The sequence below is a fragment of the Limulus polyphemus genome, unplaced genomic scaffold (genome assembly GCF_000517525.1).
Source record: "Limulus polyphemus unplaced genomic scaffold, Limulus_polyphemus-2.1.2 Scaffold2074, whole genome shotgun sequence".
NCBI classification, from domain to species: domain Eukaryota; kingdom Metazoa; phylum Arthropoda; class Merostomata; order Xiphosura; family Limulidae; genus Limulus; species Limulus polyphemus.
In genome coordinates this window covers 1-14273 of record NW_013667684.1, presented here as the reverse complement: position 1 = coordinate 14273, position 14273 = coordinate 1, and the positions used below count along the sequence as shown (strand labels likewise).

The 14273-nt window shown below is 35.0% G+C and overlaps 2 long non-coding RNA genes across 2 annotated transcripts in view; one reads left to right on the top strand and one right to left on the bottom strand.

Annotated features, from left to right (window-relative positions):
• The window catches only part of LOC111087375, a 26765-nt gene extending 21574 nt beyond the window's left edge, over positions 1-5191 (bottom strand). The window contains exon 1 of the long non-coding RNA XR_002612075.1: positions 5180-5191. This is a non-coding gene — a long non-coding RNA (uncharacterized LOC111087375). The remainder of the gene's footprint in view (positions 1-5179) is intronic.
• Positions 7-13764, top strand: LOC111087374. The gene is made up of 3 exons (XR_002612074.1): positions 7-95; positions 1066-1334; positions 13637-13764. It is a non-coding gene; the product is annotated as an uncharacterized LOC111087374 (long non-coding RNA).
• Positions 13765-14273: the final 509 nt, after the last annotated feature.

The window sequence follows — 14273 nt, the reverse complement described above, 5'->3', positions numbered from 1 at the left end:
ATAAGCCGGCAAATAAAGTTATGGTAAGAATTGTTGCAGAAAGAGAGATTGAAGATCTAGACACGGATAATCGGAGCAAGCGGGCGGTAGGCATTGTAAGTAAAGTGCGTGAATCGTTGTGAATTATAGCGTGTGTTTAAGTTAAAGTGACTGTAGAAATTAAGTGAATTGCAAATTTGAATTGACAAAAAATAAAGTAGTTTTATTCAAGAAAGGACTTGTATCGCAGAAGTTTCTCGGAAAGAATTTCTACGGAAAATTAATAAACGAACACAGACGTAACAATATTTTATTAAAACACCGTAAATTTGTTTTTGATGAACAAATTTATAATCGTTTGTCATTTTTTGATAACAGAAAATGTCACCCAATTCGAGCCACCATCCCTTCTTACATTCCAAAACATTTTCCCCAGGTTGAAAGTCTAGTTTGTTGCTGAATGGAAATCATTAGGGCTATCCATATAATACGCTAACTTTAAATATAGATACTTATGATTTTTGGAAAGTTCAAATGTTTCGCACCAACACTGTGCCTCATGCTTTTATTAACCTAATTTGAAAAATTACTTGAATTTAATCTTTGAAACATAGATTCATACTTGAATTCATATGAGCTTTACGTTTTCCAAGAGCAATTGTTTAAAGATTATGCAATTCACTATAGCTTATTAAAAGAGATCACAGCTCAGTTTTTAAATTAAGTCTGAATCATGTTGTTGATTCCTTCAAAACAAGCAAAGTTTCAAACAAGACGGGACAACTGTAAGATATTATTTTAAACTTTAAAAATATTCACAGTAAAGTTGTTTAAATATTATAGAGGGGGTGTGTAAAAATAAGGGGAAAATCTTTTAATGTTGGTAAATAAAATACATTTTCACATCTTGTTCTTTTTTTAATAATGCCTGTGTTAGAACTGCCTATAAAAATGTTGCTTATCACATGCATGCAAAGTTATTTTAAATAAATATTCTTATAAAAAAATATGATGATTGCAAAAATAATTTTTGTCATGTTTAGAGTGAGTTTAAGACTTTTTATATTAATTTTTGTTGATATCTAGGTGTTTTCTTGTAAAATCATTGATGACCAGATTCCCTCGAGAGTGGTGAAAAGGCATCATGCGAGAGTGTGGTTTGAACGAGAGTATTAATATTATCATTGGCAGTGATGGCGTTTGTGTTTTAATATTAGGCTTAACTAATTTACGTATGTTAGCTTGTCATTAGTTTCTTCTAAATTTTTTATCCACATAATGCCTCCTACAATACAAACAGGATCTCAAGCAAGCACGTCAGATCGAGATAGAAAACTAAGACCCGGAGAAAAGAGGTGAGGTAGATAAGTTCAAAGTAAAGTTACATAATGTACAACATATTCTAACATACTCGGCTTTGCTTTCACTCTTAAGTTCTTAGAATTACACAAGTTACCGGGCTAAGTACTCTTTAACAAAACAGATCAACGTGACACCGTTGCTTTTAATCATGAATGACATAAGCTAATGTGAAACATAATAAAAAATAATAGGTTGGTTAGTGTCATCGATATAACGTCGTAAGTCTAAAGTTCAGTAATACTAATAGTAATACTGATTTAAATTTAATTTTATGGTTATGGTGTGTTAGACATACTCTGTAATAATATTATAATATTATGAATATATTGTTGATCTAGTGGTAGGAAGTTGTAAATGAAACAAATATACAAAAATAATATTCAAATAGCAAAATTATATATTTTTTACAATCATTCAAAATGGCTATCGCTAAGAGCTGCCATTATCGTGTATACTATTACTAGGAAGAGAGAGATGAAAATATTAAAACCGCAATTGTACATATCTAACAAGAGAAGATACATTATTTTCAGGTATAACTGTTTTCTCTTACAGTAACAAGATAGGTCCACAGAAAAACAGGAGATTTGAGAAGGTATTACAAAGTAATTTTGAGTTCTCTCAGTTTGTGAGAAATTAAGAGACTGGACACAAATGTACAAACACAAATGAAGAATCTTCATTCAAGACACATACACTGTTTTTATTTGTGTGGTCCATCAGACAGTTGAATTTTGCTGAAGAGATAGATCCAAATTCTTTTCTTTCTCAAGACTTTTTCCAGAGTGACTAAACCTCATGTTTCTTAGTTAAATCAGTAACATTAATTTTACCCATAACTATTAGTACTAGTAGAAAACTACTGAGGTTGTAACCTCAAGATACCACCTGATCTACTGTTGGAGGAAACAGCTATCTACTTTCATACACAAGGTGCAGGTTGACATCTTTTTTTTTCACATAGTCAGACCAGGTGTTGTCACTGAGGTATGACATGCAAGGTAGATAGAACAATAGTAACAAAGATTTTTTTAAATGTGTTGTAAAATGTTGCATTCAACCCAATAATTGACAAGTTTTGAAAAATCCTATATTAAAATACGAAGGTAGAAAATGTATGTTAGGCCTACATACCGCAAAGATATGGAATATATTGTGAAAGAATGACTTTACAATAGACAAATTAAATTACCAAAACAAATAATTGGGAGTTTTGTGAAATGTGTATTAACATGCGATAACTTCTTTACAAAGTATATCACAAGTGTGTTTTCAGTAGATGAGATTGGCCATTGGGTGAAGTATGTGAAAATGATGATAGTAATGTGTTATCAGTTCTTGTCATAAAAATCTTATTTTTAAATGACTTAAATAAAATTGATAAATTACAATTCACTTGCATAACTGGTTCACGCTATAACAGCCATTGTTCATGATATGTACAGAGCCTAGACTACTACTATATTTGTTGTATCCTAGCCAGTCTCAGAATACAACACAGAAAATATGATGCATCAGTTTGAATAATTAACAAAACGTATAAATAATAAGGGTCAACCATTGTCAATTCAGAGGAAACACACCTTTTTCATGCATATAGTCATCATACTTCTCCAGGTATATGGATAAAAAATCTAGCTACATGTAGACCTAGTGTACTTGTCACTCAGCTAGATCACATGAGTGATTCTCATGAAACATTGGACAACATTTCATCCAAGAATCCACTTTGTTCCCAATGTACTTTCAGTCATTGATTTTTCTATCATATGGCCATCCTTGCTTGGGTAGTAAATATAGTAGCTATTATCCAATATCTGGAAGGTATTTCCTTTAGTTAAACTATGCTTGATAACTGAGAAAGCAAGACCTTTTGGTCTCATTAATCTTACAATAAAGAAATCATCCTATTTATGTAAACATCAAGTGGAAATTGAGCAATGTAGTGCATACATTGTATTGTAAACATCACTTGATAGCTTGGAAAGCAAGGATTACCACTTTCTATCAGTCAGTGATCTACAATCAATGATTGTCCTAATTCTATGATGATCATCTAGTTCAACCTGGAGGCCAATAGCAATGGCTCAACCATCTATCAAAGCAGTACTTTGCCTGTAACTGTAGTATTTTGTAATCTGGTTCAGCGTGGACAGTTGGATGTGTACATTTTCTACTCATCTGATGAGTCGACATATTTTTTTCTCTAACTTGTCAGTCTCAACCTCAGACCCCTGGTCAAGCCAGTTCATAAGAAGTTCGTCTGTGATGTTGCAGACTCAGCTTGTCAGTATGTGCTCCATGTGCTTTTGCATGCCCTGTAGCTCATATTTTATTAGACCAATATGTTGAAGAATGAGGAACACACTTGTCCAGCTACATCACAGCTGCTTCTATGCTGCTGGCACATAACATAGCCAAACCCAATCTCCACACTGGTACATTTGTTCCTTTACTGTCTTGTTGTAACACTTCTGATAACACTTTTCCTAGTTGATGGGGAAACTCCTACATGAACATGTTTGGTGAAATGACCATAAACCTCTGTTCAGTTGTTCTGTATACCATCATAATGCTAGAAAATTGCTCACATTTGGTTGGGATTAACAGATTAGACAAACATTTGCTTGGAAGTTGGTATTTCCTGTTCTGCTAAACTATCAGATTAGGGTTTATTAGGGTAAATGCACATCTTCACCACATTTATCACTTTGCACAACTCTGAGAACAATTAGCTGTTTAGACTAGCTTCCTGATCTGTGTGTAAATATATTTTAGTGTTTCGAATTGTGCTATCCATTGCTCAGTCAACACAACAGCTACAAGTTGTGGCAATATAGTGACCAATGGATAAACCTAAGCCCACTTTGAAGTATGAAAACTATGCTAGATCTATGTTCTTCAGTTGCTCTTCTTGGAGCTCCTGAATTTTTAATTATGGCACCCATCCACTAGTAGGATCTCCTACTGTATGGCTTGACATTGCTGTGGTGTAAATAGATTCACCTCCCACACAATGTCCAAGAGTAGGACCTTCAATGAATGGACAGGGTCTTACTGTGACATTAGAAAATCCATCTGCATTTCCATGTTGTGGACCCAGGATATACATTATGATAAAGTCATGTTCTTGCAACATTGTTATCCAGTGTGCTATCATAACTTCTATCCTGCAACTAAGATAAAACTACTCTTATATCATTATTGCTGGTGGCAGTGTCTAATAGGAATTCATTATTTCAGTATGGATATGCTAGCCCTGAAGCTCAATAAAGCAAGCTTTACAGGAGCACAATGCTTGTTCATATTCCTCACTCCATCCATATCAGTTTTAATGAGAGTAATGGTGTTGATATCTTGGAGAGCTTGGCCATAAACCAAGAAAACTGCAGACATCTCTTTGTACAATATCACCTTGAATTGCCACTTCTGTGCACTTGTATGTATTTTCTTGGTTTCAGTTTCAAGCCTTCTTCATCTGGTCGTATACCATTCTCAAGTTTTCAGTTGCAGACTCAAAAGTGCAGCTAAACACCAAACCATCATCAACATAGACCAGGCACTTCTTCCATTACAGCCCTTTCAGCGTAAACTCCATTAATGTTTCAGAAGAGGTGGGCATATGATACTGGCTGAATGGCATGACATGAACCTCATACAAACCATCTCATGCTAAAATCTTAGGTCTGCTCTCTTCATCCAGCTTGACTTATCAGTATTCAGAACTAAGGTGTTGAACAAATGAGAACTTCCAACATGACCAGACATTCTTCTGTTTGCACCAAGGGAAAAGTGTCGGTATGAGTTATCGTGTTCATCCACCTAAAAATACAGAAACTTGGTGTACTTTCTTTTCATCCTAGCAATCACTACTGGAGGTGACCAAACACTCTCTGAAGGTTATATGATCCCATTCTTTAATATTAATTGTATCTCAGCTCTGGCTATATCTCTTGTGTTCTAGAGAAGCATGTCTGGCAGTAGATTGTTCGGACATATGCCTATATATATATATATATATGTTATGGCAGATCACTATTGTTCTACCCAATCAACCATATGTTCCCATAAATATAAGTCATTCGGTTACTTTCACTAAACTGTTTGCACAGTCCATAACCAATAAACAACATTGGTAACCTCACACTTGCTTTTGGTCATAGTTGGAGGAGTGAAACCTTAGCATTTCAGCCAGCCTTGGTTGCTTCCTTTTCACATACTTTATTGGTGGCCATTCCAGCATTAAATTAGATATCTGTTTGCCCACAATAACTGAACAACAGAATTCATCCCTCTTCAAACAAATAACTGGTTGAGCTAATGCTGTCTGCTTTCTGGACATGAAAAGTTAATTTCATGTATGGTTTCTTTAACCATGTTACATGACATCAATGCACTTAACTTTGTGTTAGTAAACCATTAAACACTGCTTAAGTATACTGAGGTACTGTTATTCCCTCTGCTCCATACAGTCATGTAGTTCGTTGTTCTTGGACTCAAACTTGCTGACATTGGATAATGATCCCATGGAACATCAGTTCATCATTATAGTATTTTGGAACTTGTGTATAAAGTTAAAATCATAAATAATATTCAACGTTAAACTGGTACACAATTAAAAACATTTTATATAGGCCTATCTATGGCCTTCAAAAAGTTGACAACTCTACACGTTTCGACTTTACAACATGATGGAGGTACTTGAGTAAGACAGTATATCTCAGGTGTAACAGCTACTACAAGCATCCTCCTCTCTTGAATGGCTGAATTTACCATTTTGTTTTTGGTTGCTATGGAAACAGCATTTGTAAGGATGAGGATATCCTTCACACATAGGTGGTGCCTTGTCATTTTGACTATAAGTCTCTCGATAAACATATCCATGAGGGTGTCATCACAATCTGCTGGAGCCATCACAGGGTATGGCTTACCATGTTGATGATACAGATTGTATAAGTGGCCAGACCCTTGAAGTGCTCCTTTTCTGAGTCTTGAACTCAGTCTGATGGATTACCTGATTCTCCACTGTGGCAAATCAGTGGTGTAACATGGCAGTTACTATATCAGCATTCTAGTTGCATCTTTCTTAGGTATGTGATGGAATTCAGAGCTGGACCACCAAGCTCATGATCAGACATTGGACTTGCTGCTCCTGAGATCAGCCATTCCAGGCATTAACTATCTGAAATTCTTCAGAAAATTGTTTCTATCTTCTTTCCTCACACATTTCAACATCAAGGCCAGAACCTGCTTTGCTTCATACACAGGTACCTGTGGTAGTAGCCATCGTGTGGCTGATATGCTGCCAAAATTATGAGTATGGGGCAGTAGGAGTACCCTGAGGATCTGGTTCTTAGATGAGAAGTTGGCCCCTTATTCAGGGCAGCATTAGGATGAGACCTTCCTGGGCCTGAGAAGTGCTTTTTTGACTCTGGTCTTTGCTGATTGGGGCTGTCTCACCTGCCAGAGAAATAGCTCTCATTAGCAGACTTCATCCACCATACAGTATTGACTAGAGCTGAAGCTGTGTTATTCTGGCTGGTGATAGGCTGGGAGTCCTGCATAGACTGCTCCCAAGACTAGCCAAGAGGGACTGTGTCATTGCTAGAGGAAGTCAGCCAACAGGAGCTGTTTCACCAATAGGTAAGATGGCAAGCAACATTTTCTTTTTAATTATTTTAGATCCTTTTTGTGGGGCTTGAGTTTATTGTTTATTTTCTTGATTTACGATAGAAAAAATAATTTAAAAATTTTGGAGAAGTTTTTCGAATGCTCACAGACATGTCTGAGACGTAGTCATCTGTGCCCCTCCTCTACCACCTCAAGTCTAATGTTATTCAGGCGTTGATGGGGAGGCACCTTCTGCGGAGGACATACAGTTCATTATATGTTGAGAGGTAGAGTCTTACAGGTGGTCTGGTGCTTTTTCTCCTGTTAGCTCTGAGGCTGAGTTGATGGGAGATACAGGGCAGACTAGTGAGAGTTTAAACTCTATTTTTCCAGCAGCTTCCTTTGCTGAGTCAGCTACTTCTGAACCTTGGATGGACATTCCATCTCCTGCACCCTGTTTAGAACTAGTATGCCATGTTTGTAATGTTTTGAGTATTTTTCCTGAGGTTTATAAATCTTCACCTTCTTTATTGTGAGAAACTGGTCTGATTACCTGGTCCTTCCACCTTCATCAGATATTGCTATGCATGTAAGGAGATTTGGAGATCAATTGCTGCCATGCCTTGTCCTCCTTGTTTACTGGATCTGCATGCCTTGGCTTTCCATCACATGAAGAACCCTTATTTGAACTCTTGGAAGTTAGATCCTCTATTTCCTATTTGGGGCTCTAGACAAAATACCACTGTTCATCTTAATCAATCTCAGTTTCCAGAATTCGTCTTTCACTTACAAAAGTTTTGCATTTTTTATCATATTTGCAACTGTTGTCTGAGGCCTATCATAGATTCCCTACTCAAATTTTGGAGAATCTTATTCATTACTTGACTTCCACTTTGGTCAGGTTATTGGCTTCTGCTCTCTCCTTGGTATCTTGATTGGTTTGTTGCTGGGATCTTTTGGAGAGAGATGCCTTATTGAAGGGAGTTCACTTTCCTACATTGGGCATTATAGATCTCAGAGAAGCTCTTTTTCTCAGACAGTATTTTTGTGAGAATTCCAGACTCCATGGAGTCTAGAGTAGTTGTGGCCTATCTATTTTTTTCACTTTCTACACTGGCTTCTTGACTGTCCCAAAGTTCTTAGACAGGATGGTTTACTGCATTTCCCATTTGAGTTTCCAGACCTCCTGTTTCAGCCCAATGATTCATTGAAATACAAAGGTTATTTTGGCCTTACCAGCAGGGATCACACTCCAGGGTTCTGTGGGGTCTTGTGTCAGTATGGAGACATTCACTACAGGTCATTGGTCATTCAGTTCACGTCTCCTCCTCCTCCTTTGTCTCTTATACCAGTTGGCTTTCCACTTCCCAAGGACCCCCTTACTTCCAACCATCAAGCACATGCCATCCAGGATCTTCTGCACAAAGAGACCATAGAGTGCATCACCTCTTCTTTTAAGGGTTTTTATTCTAAGCTGTATGTAGTACTAAAAAGATGGGTGATTGGTCATTGACCTTTCTCATCTCCATTGCTTTCTCTAGCTTCCTCGGTTTACAAAGAGTCATTTCTTTTCCTTTGGTGGCTCTTTTCTCTTGAACTATGGTTGACAAAATTTGATGTCGCAGATGCCTACCTTCATATCCCGATTGCCAAGTCTTCAAGGTGTTATCTCAGTATTATGCAGGACAACCAGGTATTTCAGTATAGTTCTCTACCATTTGGCCTCACATCTGCTTCATACATTTTTTGCTGGATAGTTTGAGTTTTTTCACATCATCTCCTCTTCCCCCAGTGTTCACACTTACCATTACATAGATAACTGGTTTCTTTTTGCCATTTGGCAGCACTGCACAATAAAACTGTTATCAGAAGCTGTGAGAGCTGGGTTTCTTATCAAAAAGGAGAAGTCTATTCTTACTTCCACACAGTACCTCATCCATTTATGGGTGTTTTACCATTCTAGACCTTTCATCTATGCCTTCAGGCAATGGAATGGGCAATTCTATCTCTTTTGGGGATGTGGGCATCCTTGGAATAACTCATTTCTTTAGGTCAGGCCCACATGAGGGCACTTCAATGGTCATTACAGGACCAATGGATCATTTGCACAGATGCACTGAATTGCCCAGTGAGACTGTTAGATTCTAGTTGCTAGATCTGAGCTGGTGGTTGAACAGAGACAACACAACAGTAGGTGCCTCTCTACCACCTCCTCAGTCAGAGATACATCAGGTGCTTGTATAAAAAATATGGAATTCCAGGGACTTTGGACAGTAGAGGAAGCTTCTCTCCACATCGATCTCTGAGCTATGGCTCAGGGTTATGAATTGTTATGAGGGAAGGTGGTACTGCTTCATTCAGACAATTCCACAATAGTCTTGTACATTTCCAGGCAAGGGGGCATTCACTCCAGATCTTTGTTTCCAAACAGTGGATCATCTCCTATGGCCACACAAACACCAAATTGATCTCCTTGCTTGTCATGTTCCAGTTTCATGTTGGATCTACTCTTGTCTAGGGACACTATAGATTGATGCTTTTGCTACACACTAGACTGCTCAGCTCCCATCGTTCTGATCTCCAGTACCTCACCCTCTGGCTTTGGAAGTAGATGCTCTCACCAAGGATTGGACAGGTTTTCATCTTTCTGCGATCCTTCTGATTTGCCTACATTCCAAGGTTTTGACACTGATTTGGTCCAGTTTTTGTCAAGTTCTTCTGGTAGCACCATATTGGCCAGGCCAGCCCTCGTTTCCACTCCACCAGTATCTTCAGGAGTGTCAGCCTCTCTACCTCTCTTATGTCAGTTTCAGTCGGGCATTTTTCATCCAGCATTTGGCATTTTTCAACTTCATACCTGGCTTTTATGCAGCCATCTCACAACATTAAGGATTGACGTCTTGAGTGGTGTCCTTATTAACACGTTCTGTTTGACATCCTCCTTTGGAAATTTATCAAAGGAAATGCTTTACTTATCATCAATGGTCTCTCAGATATGGATTTAAGCCTGCGTGTCCCACTGCATCACAGCTCTCAATTTTTGACATGGTTGTTTGACAAAGGTTTGGCATCTTCATTTGCTGCCTTGTATAAGGCTGTCTTATCAGCTACTTTTAATATTTCTAAGAGAAGAAATATTTTGTGTCCCTGGTTTTGTCATTACTTTTGAAATCATTTTGGGTTATTTCTCCTTGTTGCCCTTTCCAGGTTCCTAACTGGGATATCACAGTGGTTTTACACGCATTAATATATCCACCTTTTGAACCTTTCGTGTCATGTTCATTATATCATCTTTCACGTACAACATATTTTCTTCTGTTATTGGCTAGAGGGCATCAACATTCAGATGTGTTTGTGTTTCATGTTCGTAGGACATTGTACCATTCCAATTATGTTCTGTTGTATCCAGACAGGTCCCTTCTACCTAAAAATGCAATAGCTGGGAAGGAAGTAAGGCTTTCTTTCCAATTCATCTTCTCTGTATCAAGAGCAATATTATAAAATCAATGGAAATTTTATGCTGTAAAATATAATTCTTTGTTAATTAGAGATGGAGGGTTAGCTGACGATAATGCACAATTTTGGAAAGAAATATTGACTTCATATGTACAATACTCATACCACCCTCATAGGTTATAATGAGTTAAACCATTGCTTTATAAATTTACTCGCTTGTCATGTAGGTTTTTACTCCTGATGATGGAAGCATAAAGCTATTGAAACATGTGGTCATTTTAATTTTGGTCATTGTCCAAATAAAAATTTTATTATGCATTTTAAATGTTCATCTTGTTTTTAATTTTAACATTTGTTACTTTGTTAAACTTTTGATAAAATTTTCTTTTTTACTTATTCAACCAGTCTAAGCTGTATAAGCTTACCTACCTTGCTTCAAAATATCTGATGCCTTCTCATTGAAGAAAATTTCTGTAACTTTCAGACAGATATAGTTTAACACACAAATACTTTCACAATTCACAAAATAGAAACTGAAAGGAAAGTTTCCAGAAACTATAAAAAACAAATTAAATTTATAAATTACCATGTTAATACATGACAATCTAATTCTTGCTCTGTCCAATCATATTTAAAAACTTTCATTATACCTATTTTCACAGCTATATTTTAGTAATAAGTGATTTAGCCACTTGATATAGCACCATAGCAAAGTTTCAACCAAGGCCTGTAAAGAAATTAAGGAAAATGCTTGAAAATCAAGAATATATTCTTAAAAGGTAATAGGTTCTTAGTAAAAATAGTTATTCTTTGGGAATGGAAAAAATATTCTAAAAAAAAAAATTTTTGATAGTTGTTCTACAGACAAATTATTTGCACCTATGCAGAAATCTAAATATGAATATTTTTCTTCATGAACTACACTAAATAAGTGTCAGAATATGACAAAATATCAATTATAAAATATTTTTGAGTTAAATTGTGTAAATACTTAGAATTAAGACATAAAATTTGTAGCAAAAATATATGAAAAGCTAGAGAAAATCCTCTCTTCGAGTACAATAATTTAGGAGTAAGATATTTTGTTCATCCTAAACTGTTGTACATGAAAATGTATCATACATGCAAAGTAGTACAAAATTAACAAAAACCTGTAACAACCTGAAAATACCATTAATTGCATTCTGTGGGTTTCTATGTACAGAGTTCTACAAAACTACTGAATTGTTATTGATGAAAATAAATGTATTACTTTGTGATATTTTAAGACAAGTTTTTATAAACTTTTCACTCTTAAAAACATCAACAATAAAATTTTACAAATGACAAGCCTCAGATATAGGCCTACATCATGTGCAAGTTAGTTGATTACTTTTTTCATTGTTAGAAATAAAACTATTTTTCAAGACATGCAAAAATCAATTCATGATATTTTACAAACAATACTGATGTTCATAAAGAAAAATAAAATAGAGAAATATTAAAGTTCACTAGATGGAGTACTTATGTTGAACATTTTTCAAATGTACAATTCAAGAATGTTTCAAATCATGTTAAATGTTAAGATCTATAATTTGAGAAACTGTTATTCAAAATGGGGGCAGTCCAGAATATTTTAGGGGGGGTACAACTAGATCTGTACTAGCACTTCTGATAAATGTATATGTATATTAATTTCATTGTTTTTTTACTTATAGCTACACACTACTAGTAACTTCAGTAATAAAATCAATTAGAAAACCTACAAGCCCAGTTGGGTTATAATCCAATGATTTCAAAACTTATATCTTTATTTCTAATAATGCAATTGATATGAAAATAAGAACAGTTAAACACAAACTTTTAAAATTTCGTAATTAAAATTAAGTAGGCATAATTATAATTTAGAATAAAATTGTAAAGTCTATACCTAAAATCATATTTTAATGTTTGTAAACATGGTGTCTGCTTCTTTTTGTTTTTTTTAAGTCATCACTTACACAGTCATAGCACTCACACATTTGGTTATTTTGGATATCGACAATACATAAACATCTTCTTTACGAGTATTATATTTTTCAAACAATGAAAATCAATCTTGTAATAAATATATGTTATGAGCTGCAGGTGTCCAAAACAATGCTAACTGTAAACAATTCTTGTCCTTCTAGTTCCCGATGAAGCTACAATGGCAAACATTGGCTGAAATAAAAAGTTTTTTACTATTATCTGGAGGGTAGAAGTCTTTTTCTAACTTTATTGCCAAATTGTCGAAATCCCTCCAGTATGCACTACAAGTTCTGAAAAACAATACTGACTTTGATAAAAAAAAATAAAACCTATAAAGTCTGGAGCACATGCATGTTGTTAGTGTCTGGAACAAGCAATGGTACCAAGGCATGAAAATTTACCGTGGAAGGGTTTAATTGGGATTCATATTGTTCTATATGTTTAGAAATAATTAGTTACTGGCTGATGCCATAACCAGACTACTGTAGACTTCAGTTGTGTTGAATTCAGAAAAACTGAAAAAAGAAAGCTGTTTACAGAAATTAATAGACCAATCAGATAAAAACACAGATATCTAATATTTCTTTTGATACTGTTGGATGTGTTTTTATTAATTTCTGAAAGAAAAAAAATAGATGGAAGGAATGGGGTGGGGATTTCAATCCCCTTGAACCCCTTCTCTAAATCCATGCCTACTTATACAGCATTGAGCAATAGTTATTAATTTCTGAAAAAAATGGATGGATGGGGTGGGAGTTTCAACTCCTTGCATCCCTCCCCTAAATCCATACCTGCTTATACATGAAATAATATTGTTATTTATTTCTTAAAGAAATAAATTATGGTCCTTTACTAGATCTGAGCTTGCTTATACAACATTAAAGAATACAGGTATTAATGTCTGAAAAAAAGTTGGCACACAGGATCACACACGAAAAAGTGCAATGAATTTGGAAAGACCCAGAACTTAAGTGATTTTGATTATTAGACAAGTAATAAAGAAGTTTAGAGACAGGTTTGATATTAAGACAGAATTATTTATGTGCTACAAAATGTACCTAGTGGAATGGTTTTGTAATGATCACTGTGTTCTGAGTTTGGATTCTTTAGATAAATGCACATACTTTAGGCATAAACTACATGTTTAGCTTTCTCGTATAGGGTTAAGATAAATTTGTTGGGCTCGATGGGCATCTTTTATTTTGATTGTTAAATATTGTTATTAAAATTTTTTTTTCAGATCTGAGTTAGTATGTCGTATGAAATTTTGTAATACTTTGCCTGATATTCCCTTTGATCCAAAGTTCATCACATACCCTTTTGAGTCAAATAGGTAAGCATTTATTAAATATTTTCTAAGATTAAAATGCATAGATCATATACAGTGTATGTGTGTACATTAATTAGATAGTAATTCTTTGTTAATCATGACATGTATGTGTAGTTTTGAAAACTACACAAGCCATATAGTTGATAAAACGTGCAAATAACTAAAAATAAAAGTTAATTTTTGATGTAAAATTGCTGATATCATACAATTATCTTCAAAAAATACAGTAATTAGTAATAGTTTGATATACATTTAAAGTTTTTAAAACAGGACTAACTAAAGTAGATGTATGACATATCTCAGTCCCATTCTAATTTACTGTATATATATATATATATAGACCATGTACGTGTACTTTAATATATGTTTTCTTGTGTTCCCTTTCCATATGAAGGTTATAAGTTTGTATGCACTAGATGAAATTTAAGTTATGGATAATTTACTATATAAACATGAAATATGATCTATATGCAGAAGATTATTATAATATACGTGTAGAAACAAAAAACATTTAAACACCTGTAATTATAAATCATTTTGACAGCTT